At 35.5% G+C, this 12,362-nt stretch overlaps 1 pseudogene; it reads right to left on the reverse strand.

Annotated features, from left to right (window-relative positions):
* Positions 1 to 613: 613 nt before the first annotated feature.
* Positions 614 to 12,362, reverse strand: part of LOC139479457 (uncharacterized) — a 36,287-nt pseudogene continuing 24,538 nt past the window's right edge.

The following is a 12,362-nucleotide window of genomic DNA, read 5'->3' on the forward strand; positions in this document are numbered from 1 at the left end:
TTGTGATACGAGAACATCAGCGTCTGTATTTAGGAATAACCCAGTTGTAAATCACTGTCAGGCATATGTTGGGTAGAAACCTTAACCCAAATAGGGCTGTTAAATATCTGTGGCGGCATCAGACTTGACATATATAACCTAACCCTAGCTCTTCCTGATGCGGCCGAACGGTATGATGGCGAACCATAACGTCTGCAGTATTCAAATTAGGTGTCGGCACCAGACTTGACATACATGTATATAACCTAACCCTAGCTCTTCCTGATGCGGGTATGTTGGCGAACCATAACGTCTACAGTATGCAAATGGGGTTAATATCATGTATGACATAACACCATACCCGCATGTTCCTATTATTGGCTAGATGCATTGTTTAATATATTCATTGAGTTTCATGTAACAACTCATTTACTTTTTACTTGTTTGAAGTTGTTTGTGTGCTGTATTGTTGCAAGATTCTTTAGTACGGTATTTGACTGGTGGTATTATCGTTGAATGAATACTTTTGTTACACAGATAGGTAATATGTGTTCTCAACAAAATAAATAAACACATTTTGTAAGTTTTATCTTTTTATTAAGACTAACATTAAAGTAAATAAACAAATCTATGAATGACTGATTTCACTGTTCAAACTACAACAAAATAAACCATACGGTATTTGACTGGTGGTATTATCGTTGAATGAATACTTTTGTTACACAGATAGGTAATATGTGTTCTCAACAAAATAAATAAACACATTTTGTAAGTTTTATCTTTTTATTAAGACTAACATTAAAGTAAATAAACAAATCTATGAATGACTGATTTCACTGTTCAAACTACAACAAAATAAACCATAAATGTAAAAAGTTTGAGGAAAGCAGTATAACAACATAGATATAATTGGAAAAATATCATTCGTCTACAGCAGAGTATTACAGAACAAAGTGTCAGTTTGATTTGAAACATCTGAGTGCCTAGAAAAACCTCTCGTGCACTGAGTAACCTAGTTGGGCTTGAACGACTTTAATATACAGTCTTAGAGCCAGTCCTACATCACCGGTATCATGCAACATTGATGTTAGTGAGTACTATTCATCAAATTTTACTTTGAAGTTCAAAGTTCAAAGTTTGAACCATCTAAAGCAACTTGCAATCGTTGATAAAACATTTCGTTTTTTCTCTCATTCTATTTTGATTGCTCCAGAAGGAGAAGAAAACAAAACTTGCTCTTGCTCAAATGAGTTGAAGCTGCTTTGATATTTTGTAAGGAACAAATTGAACTGCTCACAGATTTCGGTGTTGATACCCACATTTTCAAACACTGAAGACTTGAAAGCGTCGCCACATACATGCATACAACCATGGAAATAATCATGGAAGAATCAAGTGTCTTTAAAGAATGAAGGTTCTCTATTCAAGCAGTATTCAGAAAGTGAACAAGCAAAGTCATAAAGTACATGTGTTGGTGGTTCAGGCAGGTACTTGAACGTGGAAGCAAATGGATCTTTTCTGCCTTCGCTTTAAGGAATTATGTGGAACCCAAGACAATGACCATGAATGGAACAAAACCAGAAAAACAAACTACTGTGTCCACTTGTGCTGACTCTAGGGAAGTCCTTGTTACATCTTTCATCTGCTGCTGGTAGGTCATCATAAATTTGATTTTTGCTGATCTTGTTTATGTTGTAGATAGGGAGTTTTCTAACCTGTTCTCCACTTTCAGTAAAATGATATGCCACGCCACTTTCTGGATTGTAAGATTTAGGGATGCTATGTGCATCCTGGTAAGCAGGTAAATATGTAAGCAAGTTCTTTGCATAGTCTGCAAGGTACACTATGAAATAATGTACATGTATTTTAGCTGCAAATTGTGATGTGTAAGAACTCTGCAAAAGATTATGTATTTCGGGCCGAATAAGTTCAACATCTCTAAAACTGACTGGTTCCATCACATGCAAGTACTTCGGAAGATTTACAGAACGGATCTCCAATCTTCCTGAAGTCAATTTTCATATTAGCTGTCCAGGAGAAAAAAACAGTTGTTAAATATACTCTGAGACATAAAACTGGATTCATTGTGTCTTGACTTCTACATACTATCCATTTCTTTGCAGTAACCAGTGAATGTGACACTGTCACTTGAAAAGCTTGTAATTCAATACAAAAAGTCATGACAGTTCATCAACAATGGTGGTTTCTTCCTCCAAAAATGAATACTGTCCTCTTCCCCTGTATAATACAGCAAACATTTGCCATAATAGGGGCTAGTCTGGTGTAAAGTGTTGTTTTCGTGCTGTGCTGCTGTAGTAGGTTAATGCCATCTGGTGTTTGTACATCATGGAAGGTGCACTGAAAAAAGATTAAAGCTTGGTGCATGATTGATAACGCAACAAGGACCAGTGGTAACATATGAATTGGACCTGTAAATTCATGGATTGTCCCGAGTACATTTTGAGCATTATCTGACCCCTACAGTATACATTCTTCCAGTCATCCTTAATCTTGTAAATGGATCTAAAATATATACTTGCCAACATCATGTGATTGGACAACATCAGACATGAATTGAAAGCAAAGGCTGTCAGAGTGACTTTTTGGTAACAAAGTTCTGTTTGATAAGGTTACAAAAAGTCAAAATGACCTGCAACTGTCAGGTAGTTTTTTAAGCTGATTCATAACCATGTGCCCCTGGCAGGCAAATTAGGATTTATTTAATCGTTTGGTTAAAAATTAGCATTTTTCTAAAGTACTTAAATTATGATCCATCATAACATTATACATAAATGGCAATCAAGTCAATTTGAGCAGGTGTGGATAAATCCCTCCAGTCCCTATGGCTATCAGCGATAAAGCAAACTGGACATACTGTGCTTGGAAATTCATACATACCCCACATGAACAGTTTTATGGTAGTGCAGGACAAAGCAAGATAATACTGACAAAACCAGATTCATCTGTTTGGTGCTGAAAGCACCATTTTTCCTGCAAGTGGTTATTTCTGAAATACAACAAAATATGTCCTAATTAATCCCTTAAAATACAATATGATACACAACATTTTAACAAAGAGCAGTGGAGGAAACAATGTGCACTTGACATGTTTTAATGTTAGGAAACATGAGTAATAAGCTTTGACTTCAATAGCTTACATTTGAATTTAGATAGTTCCATTGCAGTGTTTTGTTGTCAGACTATATGCAATCTATACACAAATAGTTCACACAGCAGAGCGATTAAAGATACTACTTACTCCCTGTATTTTGGGCAACTCTGAGGAGTTGGAATATGTTTACTCAGTGATCCAAAGTCCAAGAAGCCAGTGTCGACATTGAAGTTTGACTGGTGATGAAAGAGCAAACATTAGCAATAACAAAAAGTGTAGAAATATAAACCTGATCTAAAATTTTATGAACATGTTAAAAGGAAACAATTCCAAGGATAAAATCAGCAATTTTGACAGAGTGAAAAGAAATGTGCCTTTTTTCAACCATATGTTCCTGAACAGTATTTATCAGTATTTGACATATTATGTTTATTAATACTAAGAAGAATGGATGCATCAGATGTGAATTTAACAACAAACCACAAAAATCTATCAATCAGTAAATAATGAACCAATTACGATAGTAATTTTACAATACCAGAACTGGTATATCAAACTATAAAACTATTGCAATTATTTGCCCTATATCGACAGGAAACCAAAATCACCTTGGTAATGTTAATAGTATCATAAAAATTAATACCATATTCGACGTAATAAGCGCCCTTTGACGCTCTCAAAATTAGAAATAGGGGGCTCTTATAAGAATATTATTTTGGTGAAAAAAAAAAAAAAAGAGTTGAAAGATAAATTTTGTGGTTTACGCTGACAGACAGCCTGAAATGTTTATGTACGACAGATATATTTTTCCAGACTTTAATTCCCCATTATTTACGGTGCATATAACACACGAGTGCATATTATATGTGAATAAATAAGTCTTGTGTACATTGATCAATTGGAAGGGGTGCTACCTAATTGGGATTGTCCACTAGCCAATATCTTAGAAAATATCGGCGTGGGTGCTTATCACGTCGAATACAGTAGTTACAATTAGTTATAGCATTAAAGGGGCACTGATCTAACGCAATTCCCCGGGACTGGTTGTTGTCTTTGTTATTGTTTTTTCCCAGTGAGTACCCGGATGTATAGCAGAAATCTAGACTAGTTCGCGACCTCCGCTGCGCAATTCGTAAGCGCATCAGTCACTTTTATGGGTAGTAATAAGGGCGTATGGTCACATTGATCAACAAAATGAAATACAGTTTTCGAGATAATGAGGAAATGTAGGTATATTTGTGGGTAGCATCGGTAATCTGACGAAGTTTTGATAAGTTACTTGCTTGGTAATTTTGCGATTTTCGTTTACACTATTTTGACTTGAAACACAAAGTAAATATTTCACCTGAGCATTGCTTTTCTATAGTGTGTATATTTTTTTACTGTCAAAATGTGTAACATTTTCAAATTTATTAAAAGTGACTAAAAAACATTTCCATTTGTATTATTATGTTAACGAATTCCAAACATTTTGATGTTTAATGTCATCACCAAGAGACTGAAAATGTTACGTTGAAAAGTACATTTCTATGTTCTTTGGCTTCTAATCCTACATAATAATCTGTTGTGATGTTTGTAGGCCCTGTTGATCATCTTAATCAATCTGGACAGATTTTTTAGTCAAAATGACTGAAATATTTACACATTTTATAAATTGCCTGAGAGAATCACATTTTACAAATTGACGGTAATATATACATGCTTACAAAGGAAAAGACCTGTGAAAACAACGTCTATCGTGCATTGAAGAATTTCCCAACCAAGATGTTGAGAAACAAGAATGAATCGGTTCAAATGAAGGAAAACAAAATGCAAATACCATAATTGCAACCTACCAAATTTCTGTGTATAAATTTTAGGAGCTTCATTGTTCGAGGAATGTATCCGTGAATATCCACACACAGGAACAATATCCAACTCGTCTGCAGCTGTACAAAGAAACTTATTTGATGTCACGTGTCTCTGTAACAATCAAATATTTTAAAAGATATATATCGTTTCGGGATATTATAACCCGTGTTTCTTTCTCAACTGATCACTTGGCGTTCACATAGGTGTCAAGTCTCAAGGCTCGGCTGAGAAAGCCCACGTGACAACTATTTTCATAACGTCCACGGTTCCTAAAAAATCCATTGAGTGATAGATAACAATGATCAATCAATCAACATATTATCAGTTAACCCTTTGAACAAAGTATGTTGTTTTTACATCGGCATTTCACGCCATGATATGAGTGTATTCCCTTTGTTTTAGTAACCTAGACATGTAAACATTCACTTTTGACATATCACCTGTGCAAGATAACAGTAATTAATCAATCAACGTATTTTCTGTTAATCCTTTGATGACTTGGAACGATCCGTTGATTTACCAAAAAAAGTAAATCAATTGATCATTCACCTCTTGCAGGTCTGCCATGTGCATATTACATAACACACATTTTACCTCACTTCAAACCTGGATTTAGATTGAATTATCACCCCAGACACAATAAATGCCAAATGGGAACCTTTGTCAGGTAATCTAAGTGGTGCTACCACTAATTGTACCTGTAATAAATTCATTAACTGAGCATCAAGTGAATGACGAAAAATACACAAGTGTAGGGTTATACCAGAAAACGTGGATGACAACAAGGGAGTAGTAATCGAATTATCGACGCAATCCAAAATCCGAAAATGCTTTCACTGCATAGATACTTTTTTGTAGCATTAAACTATAACCATCTGGGGTATTTCCAAATCCGATGAGCTCCGCCTTTCTTTTTGTCTGTTTGTTTAGGCTGAAGAAATTAATTCACATGCGCCCTTTGTCGAAATCTTTATAGATCACAGTTAACCAATCAGTGTTTATGCAAAAATTCGTAAAACAAATATTGCCTCCGGCCTCCAAGTGTATTTAGCTGTCCTTGTAGACGGTAGCCCAGTCTCTGGTCCCGCTCAGATGCGTTGCGTATCATCCGGGTACTCACAGGGGAAGAAATAATAACAAAGGCAACAACCAGTCCGGGTAATTGTGTTAGATCAGTGCCCCTTTAAAGTTGGTTTACTGCTATCACAATACTATTGCAATAGTCATGATAGTTTGGGCTACTATTACAATACAACTACAATAGTGAAAATAACACCCAGTAGCCACTCGTATATATAGGTATTACATGTTAAAGTAACTTTGATTCAGATTTTGCTGATAACAAAGCCAGGACAGGCGGAATACTCATGACCCGATACCTACATGTACATTTCATTATAAGATACAAACGAAGGTTTTGTTGCATGGTTTAACATACCTTTTCAGTGAATGTAGAAGAAGGGATCATTAGTTCATTAGTTGATGTGGAAGGAGTCCAGAGTTGTTGGTTTTCTTTCATTGACAATAAATGTGGACAGAGCCTTTGGGATGCCTCTAAGTTCTTTACAGTTTTAGATTTTCCAACAGAACAAAGTCCTGATTGACATGAAATAGTCCAGTTATCATTGTTGACATGTACAAATTCAACACTTTCATTTCTTCCTTTGACTGTATATTTGGTTACACGAGGAGATTCTGCAACCAGCACTATTTCCTGATTTTGCACTAACATTAAATCCCTTAACTTTTTATCTTTGTCAGATTCAGGTTGAAATTCTGAATTGAAGAGATTGTGATAATCTTGCAGTAAATACTCTTTCACAAATCGGGCATGCATACATGTAACACCTGATGTGTCTAGATATGTTTCTTCTGTGTTGTCATTTTCAATGTAAACAGAACAAGAACACTGGACATGTGTTGTATCCTCCTCCTCATGAAACATTGTCACTTTGCAGTATGACTGGGGCTTGAACTTTCCACTTTCAGGACAATAGTCACTCATAATCAACACATCCTTTGTAAAGCACTGCCAGAGAATAGTGCCACCTTCAATAAGACGTGTTGAAAAGTTGTCAAACAGCAATGATGGTTGAGCAACATTAGAAGTGACTATGTCTTCGTGTAGGTTGAGAGAAAGGGCAAAGTTGTCTGGTGTCACATGGTTCACAATTCATCTTCGTTTCTGTGGAGGCTGCATGGATGTAGTCTGTGATGGATGAGTGAGTGGAGTCTTCACTGTTTCCCTGAGCATGTTGAGCAGAAAGCATCTTCACACTTTGTCTATACTTTTCTTGACATCCAATTCTGAAGTGAAATATGATTTTATTTCTTAAAGAGGTAGGGTACTTCCTTGTGTCTTCATTGTATGTAGAAAAGTACTGCATGTAGCTCGCTTTTTGGTCATTATCCCAGTGATAGTTTGATACTGATGACAAAATGTGGAACTCTTCTTCAACACTTTTGGGTTTTATTTCTTTTTTTCAAGCTGCTGAAGTCCACAGGGTCATCTACAATGTGGTTTCCATGGATTCTGTGATCCTTTAGAACTTGCAAAAGTGTATCAGTGTCATGAAGCCCAAATATGTGTAGAGGCCTGTTAAAATAGTCAAATAAATGTGTTACTATCATAGGTGAAGGGAGTACAGTGAAACATAACAGCAAGATCATGATACAATACATATTGCAACATGCATATTTACATCAAATCATGTGGAAACTTCTTGACTATAAAAAGGTAAAGATAGCTGTAGACATGTTTTGCAGCGCTTATTTTAATTAGTGAACTTGAAACCCTAATTACAACACATTTCGCGATATTTGTCTGACAAAAATGCTGGGTGTCATCAAATGAGAAGTAAGTAATTAATTTTATCAAGTGTCGATATCGTCTTGTATTGATACAAAAAAATCACGATGTATCGATGCACCAAAGTACAGTTTCACCCCAAGAAGGGAGTAGTGAGTGAGCAAGATTGGGATGGTTTACAAATAAGCAAACTTTGTGGTAAATGAAACTTGATCATATCAGTCAGGTGAGCTAAAAACAAACACTGACTTTTGTTTAATGATTATTTGGTTATATTCATAACAGGAGGAGGATGCATAATGATGGCCTATCAAAGTTTAGCATCTGTGAAATGAGAGTGATACAGTGGAAAATCACAGATGATACCTGAAGCTTGTTGGATATGTCTTCAGACTTGCAAGAATGGACAACTTATCAAACACTACTTTGCATATACTGTATCTGCTGTTGAAATACTGGCTGTAGCATTGTCTCTTGGGTCCTGAAAAACAACAACATTGCTCTGATTAACTACAAAAGTTTTTAAAAAGTCTAATTTGTTCTTATATTCATGGCCAACTATACTTTATTATGTTTATACTTAAAGAAACACAAGGCTGAAAGAAACCCATGAAAATTACAAACAATGAAAAAACCTGATGATGTATGATGATGCCTTGAACAAACCTAATCAAACATTACAATAATGTTATTGCTATTTTTCCAAACTAAGTTGGTATATACAATAATTACTTTTTCAATACTTGTCCTCTCATGTATAAATTCATATAAATTATTTGACATAGATGGCACCAAATGAGAATAACATTTCATAGAAAATGTATTGTCCACTGTGGTCTTTAGATAACAGAAATAAAACATAACATCGTGATGAAACGTATGGAAATTAGACTAATATAAGATGTAACTGACAAAAGCAAACTACTGGGTATATCATTAAATGTGAGCATCTATGACTATGATCACAATGAAAATAAACATACTTACAAACAAAATCAGAAGTATACAATCACAACTGCTGTTAAGGTAGTGGTATGTGCATAATAAGAGATGAACATGATGAATGTCAACATACTTTGAGTTCAATACAGCTACTCCACAGATTACTCAGGGCTTGACACATTGGAGTGCCATACCAGTAATAGAAACTAACAGTTTCAGTCCACTTGTCCTTATAATTATAACATACAGCAGAACCCTTAAAAAGGGTAAATTTCTACTGGTACATATAATACCTTAAAGGGGCACTGATCTAACGCAATTCCCCGGGACTGGTTGTTGCCTTTGTTATTGTTTTTTCCCAGTGAGTACCCGGATGTAGGGCAGAAATCTAAACTAGTTCGCGACCTCTGCTGCGCAATTCGTAAGCGCATCAGTCACTTTTATCGGTAGTAATAAGGGCGTATGGTCACATTGATCAACAAAATGAAATACAGTTTTCGAGATAATGAGGAAATGTAGGTATCTTTGTGGGTAGCACCGGTACTGGTGACGAAGTTTTGATATGTCACTTGCTTGGTAATTTTGCGATTTTCGTTTACACTATTTTGACTTGAAACACAAAGTAAATATTTCACCTGAGCACTGCTTTTTTTTAAAGTGTGTATATTTGTTTACTGTCAAAATGTGTAACTTTTTCAAATTTATTAAAAGTCTAAATATTCAGTTATTTTACAAAGTGACTGAAAAAACATTTCCATCTGTATTATTATGATAACGAATTTCAAACATTTTGATGTTTAATGTCATCACCAAGAGACTGAAAATGTTACGTTGAAAAGTACATGTCTATGTTGTTAGGCTTCTAATCCTACATAATAATCTGTTGTGATGTTTGTAGGCCCTTTTGATCACCTTAATCAATCTGGACAGATTTTTTAGTCAATATGACTGAAATATTTACACATTTTATAAATTGCCTGAGAGAATCACATTTTACAAATTGACGGTAATATATACATGCTTACAAAGGAAAAGACCTGTGAAAACAACGTCTATCGCGCATTGAAGAATTTCTCAACCAAGACGTAGAGAAACAAGAACGAATCGGTTAAAATGAAGGAAATCAAAATGCAAATACCATAATTGCAACCTACCAAATTTCTGTGTATAAATTTTAGGAGCTTCCTTGTTCGAAGAATGTATCCGTGAATATCCACACAAAGGAACAATATCCCACTCGTCTGCAGCTGTACAAAGAAACTTATTCGATGTCGCGTGTCTCTGTAACAATCAAATATTTTAAAAGATATATATCGTTTTGGGATATTATAACCCGTGTTCGTTTCTCAACTGATCACTTGGATTGTTTCAGGTGTTTCACATAGGTGTCAAGTCTCAAGGCCACGTGACAACTATTTTCATAACGTCCACGGTTCCTAAAAAATCCATTGAGTGATAGATAACAATGATCAATCAATCAACGTATTATCAGTTAACCCTTTGAACAAAGTATGTTGTTTTTACATCGGCACTTCACGCCATGACATGAGTGTATTCCCTTTGTTTTAGTAAACCTAGACATGTAAACACTCACTTTTGACATATCCACTGTGCAAGATAACAGTGATTAATCAATCAACATATTTTCTGTTAATCCTTTGATGACTTGGAACGATCCGTTTATTTACAAAAAAAGTAAATCAAGTGATCATTCACCTCTTGCTGGTCTGCCACGTGCATATTACATAAGACACATTTCACCTCACTTCAAACCTGGATTTAGATTGAATAATTACCCCAGACACAATAAATGCCAAATGGGAACCTTTGTCAGGTAATCTAAGTGGTGCTACCACTAATTGTACCTGTAATAAATTCATTAACTGAGCATCAAGTGAATGACGACAAATACACAAGTATAGGGTTATACGAGAAAACGTGGATGACAACAAGGGAGTAGTAATCGTATTATCGACGCAATCCGAAATTGCTTTCACTGCATAGATACTTTTTTTAGTATTAAACTATGACCATCTGGGGTATTTCCAAATGACGACATCCGATGAGCTCCGCCGTTCTTTTTGTCTGTTTGTTTAGGCTGAAGAAATTAATCAACATGCGCCCTTTGTCGAAATCTTTATAGATCACAGTTAACCAATCAGTGTTTATGCAAAAATTCGTAAAGCAAATATTGCCTCCAGCCTCCAAGTTTATTTAGCTGTCTTTGCAGACGGTAGCCCAGTCTCTGGTCACGCTCAGTTGCGTTGCGTATCATCCGGGTACTCAAGGGGGAAAAAACAATAACAAAGGCAACAACCAGTCCGGGAATTGCGTTAGATCAGTGCCCCTTTAACTAATTGGAAGTTTGCAAAGGACTACAGGACTCGAGCAGTGGTATGTAGAATTCAATACTTGGACAACCAAATATGCTCCAAGTACTTATTCAGTGGCAGATGCATTTACTGAGCCAAAATCATTTACATATAACATAAATGACATACTTTGACTCGATAAAAGTCATATTTGTTTTTGTTTGACGATTCTATGTCAACATGAAATTCTCGCGATCACGCGATCACGTGCGCGTGAGCCTTGACTGGTTCCATGTAAAAAGTAATACCCGGGAATAGCGATCAGCTGCTTCGCTAAGGGTTATTATTATTTTAAATATGTTTAGTAAAGGCTGCATATAATTAAAAAAATAATGGAATATATTATTCCTGATAAAAAAAAATAGTTTCAGATACAATTGTTGCCGATCCTTGCATTAAAAATCCTATAAAGTTATATCATTGGGTGTGTCTTGACAGAACCACCGGTCGATTCCAAGAAAACGTGTGTACAGCTGATTGCTGTTTCCGGCTTAGTTTACGAGAAAATACACAAGGTAGTCTTAATCCCTAAATATAAAACAATGCCTAGCAGAATAATAAATACTATTTAAACGGTAAATAAACATGTCTGGTGATTTTTTATCTCAAATTTCGAATTTGTACTGACAAAGTTTCTCATCACCCGTTCGTTTGCCGGACTTCGCTGAAAGATAGGGTGTAATTTTTTTCCTGACCTCCATAGAGGCCATATTTACCGAAGGGGATTACATGTACAATAAACAAGCTCGTCTCAAACGTAACTCAGTGTCACTTGGTTAATTGACTTCTCACAAATCAAAGGATTACACCAGCGGAAGTGTATTGTCCGGATAAGTGAGACAATTTTGAGTGCATTTCAGTGTTTTGTGTATGAAAATGACCGTCCGGTTCCGGAAACTGAATTTCCGTATATACGGGTAAATTTATATAGTAATTATTTCGTTTTGAATGAAAATCGTCCGGGTACCGAGGTTTCCGGATATCTGAAGTCCGTATAAGCGGGGCACGACTGTATTTCCTTCAATAAAGGTTTTCCAAATTTTTGTGGACAAATATAAACATAATGTCAGCACAAGTGAATGTAGACATGCCTTGTCCTGTGGCTAGTAGATATATTTCAGATTTGTCAGCCACTGAGGATTTCAATTTTGTTTATTTTTTACAGCTGCCATTATAAACTGGTAGTTGTAATATTGGTGAATGCAGCATTTAACAAACGAAAAGACAATGATTGCAATTAACTACTTTTGGATTAAAAAAAAACAGGTTGTGTTTTAGGATTTTCAATTATCTATGG

The sequence above is a fragment of the Haliotis cracherodii genome, unplaced genomic scaffold, assembly GCF_022045235.1.
Source record: "Haliotis cracherodii isolate W230 unplaced genomic scaffold, xgHalCrac1.p SCAF_4, whole genome shotgun sequence".
In the NCBI taxonomy this organism is placed as follows: Eukaryota; Metazoa; Mollusca; class Gastropoda; order Lepetellida; family Haliotidae; genus Haliotis; species Haliotis cracherodii.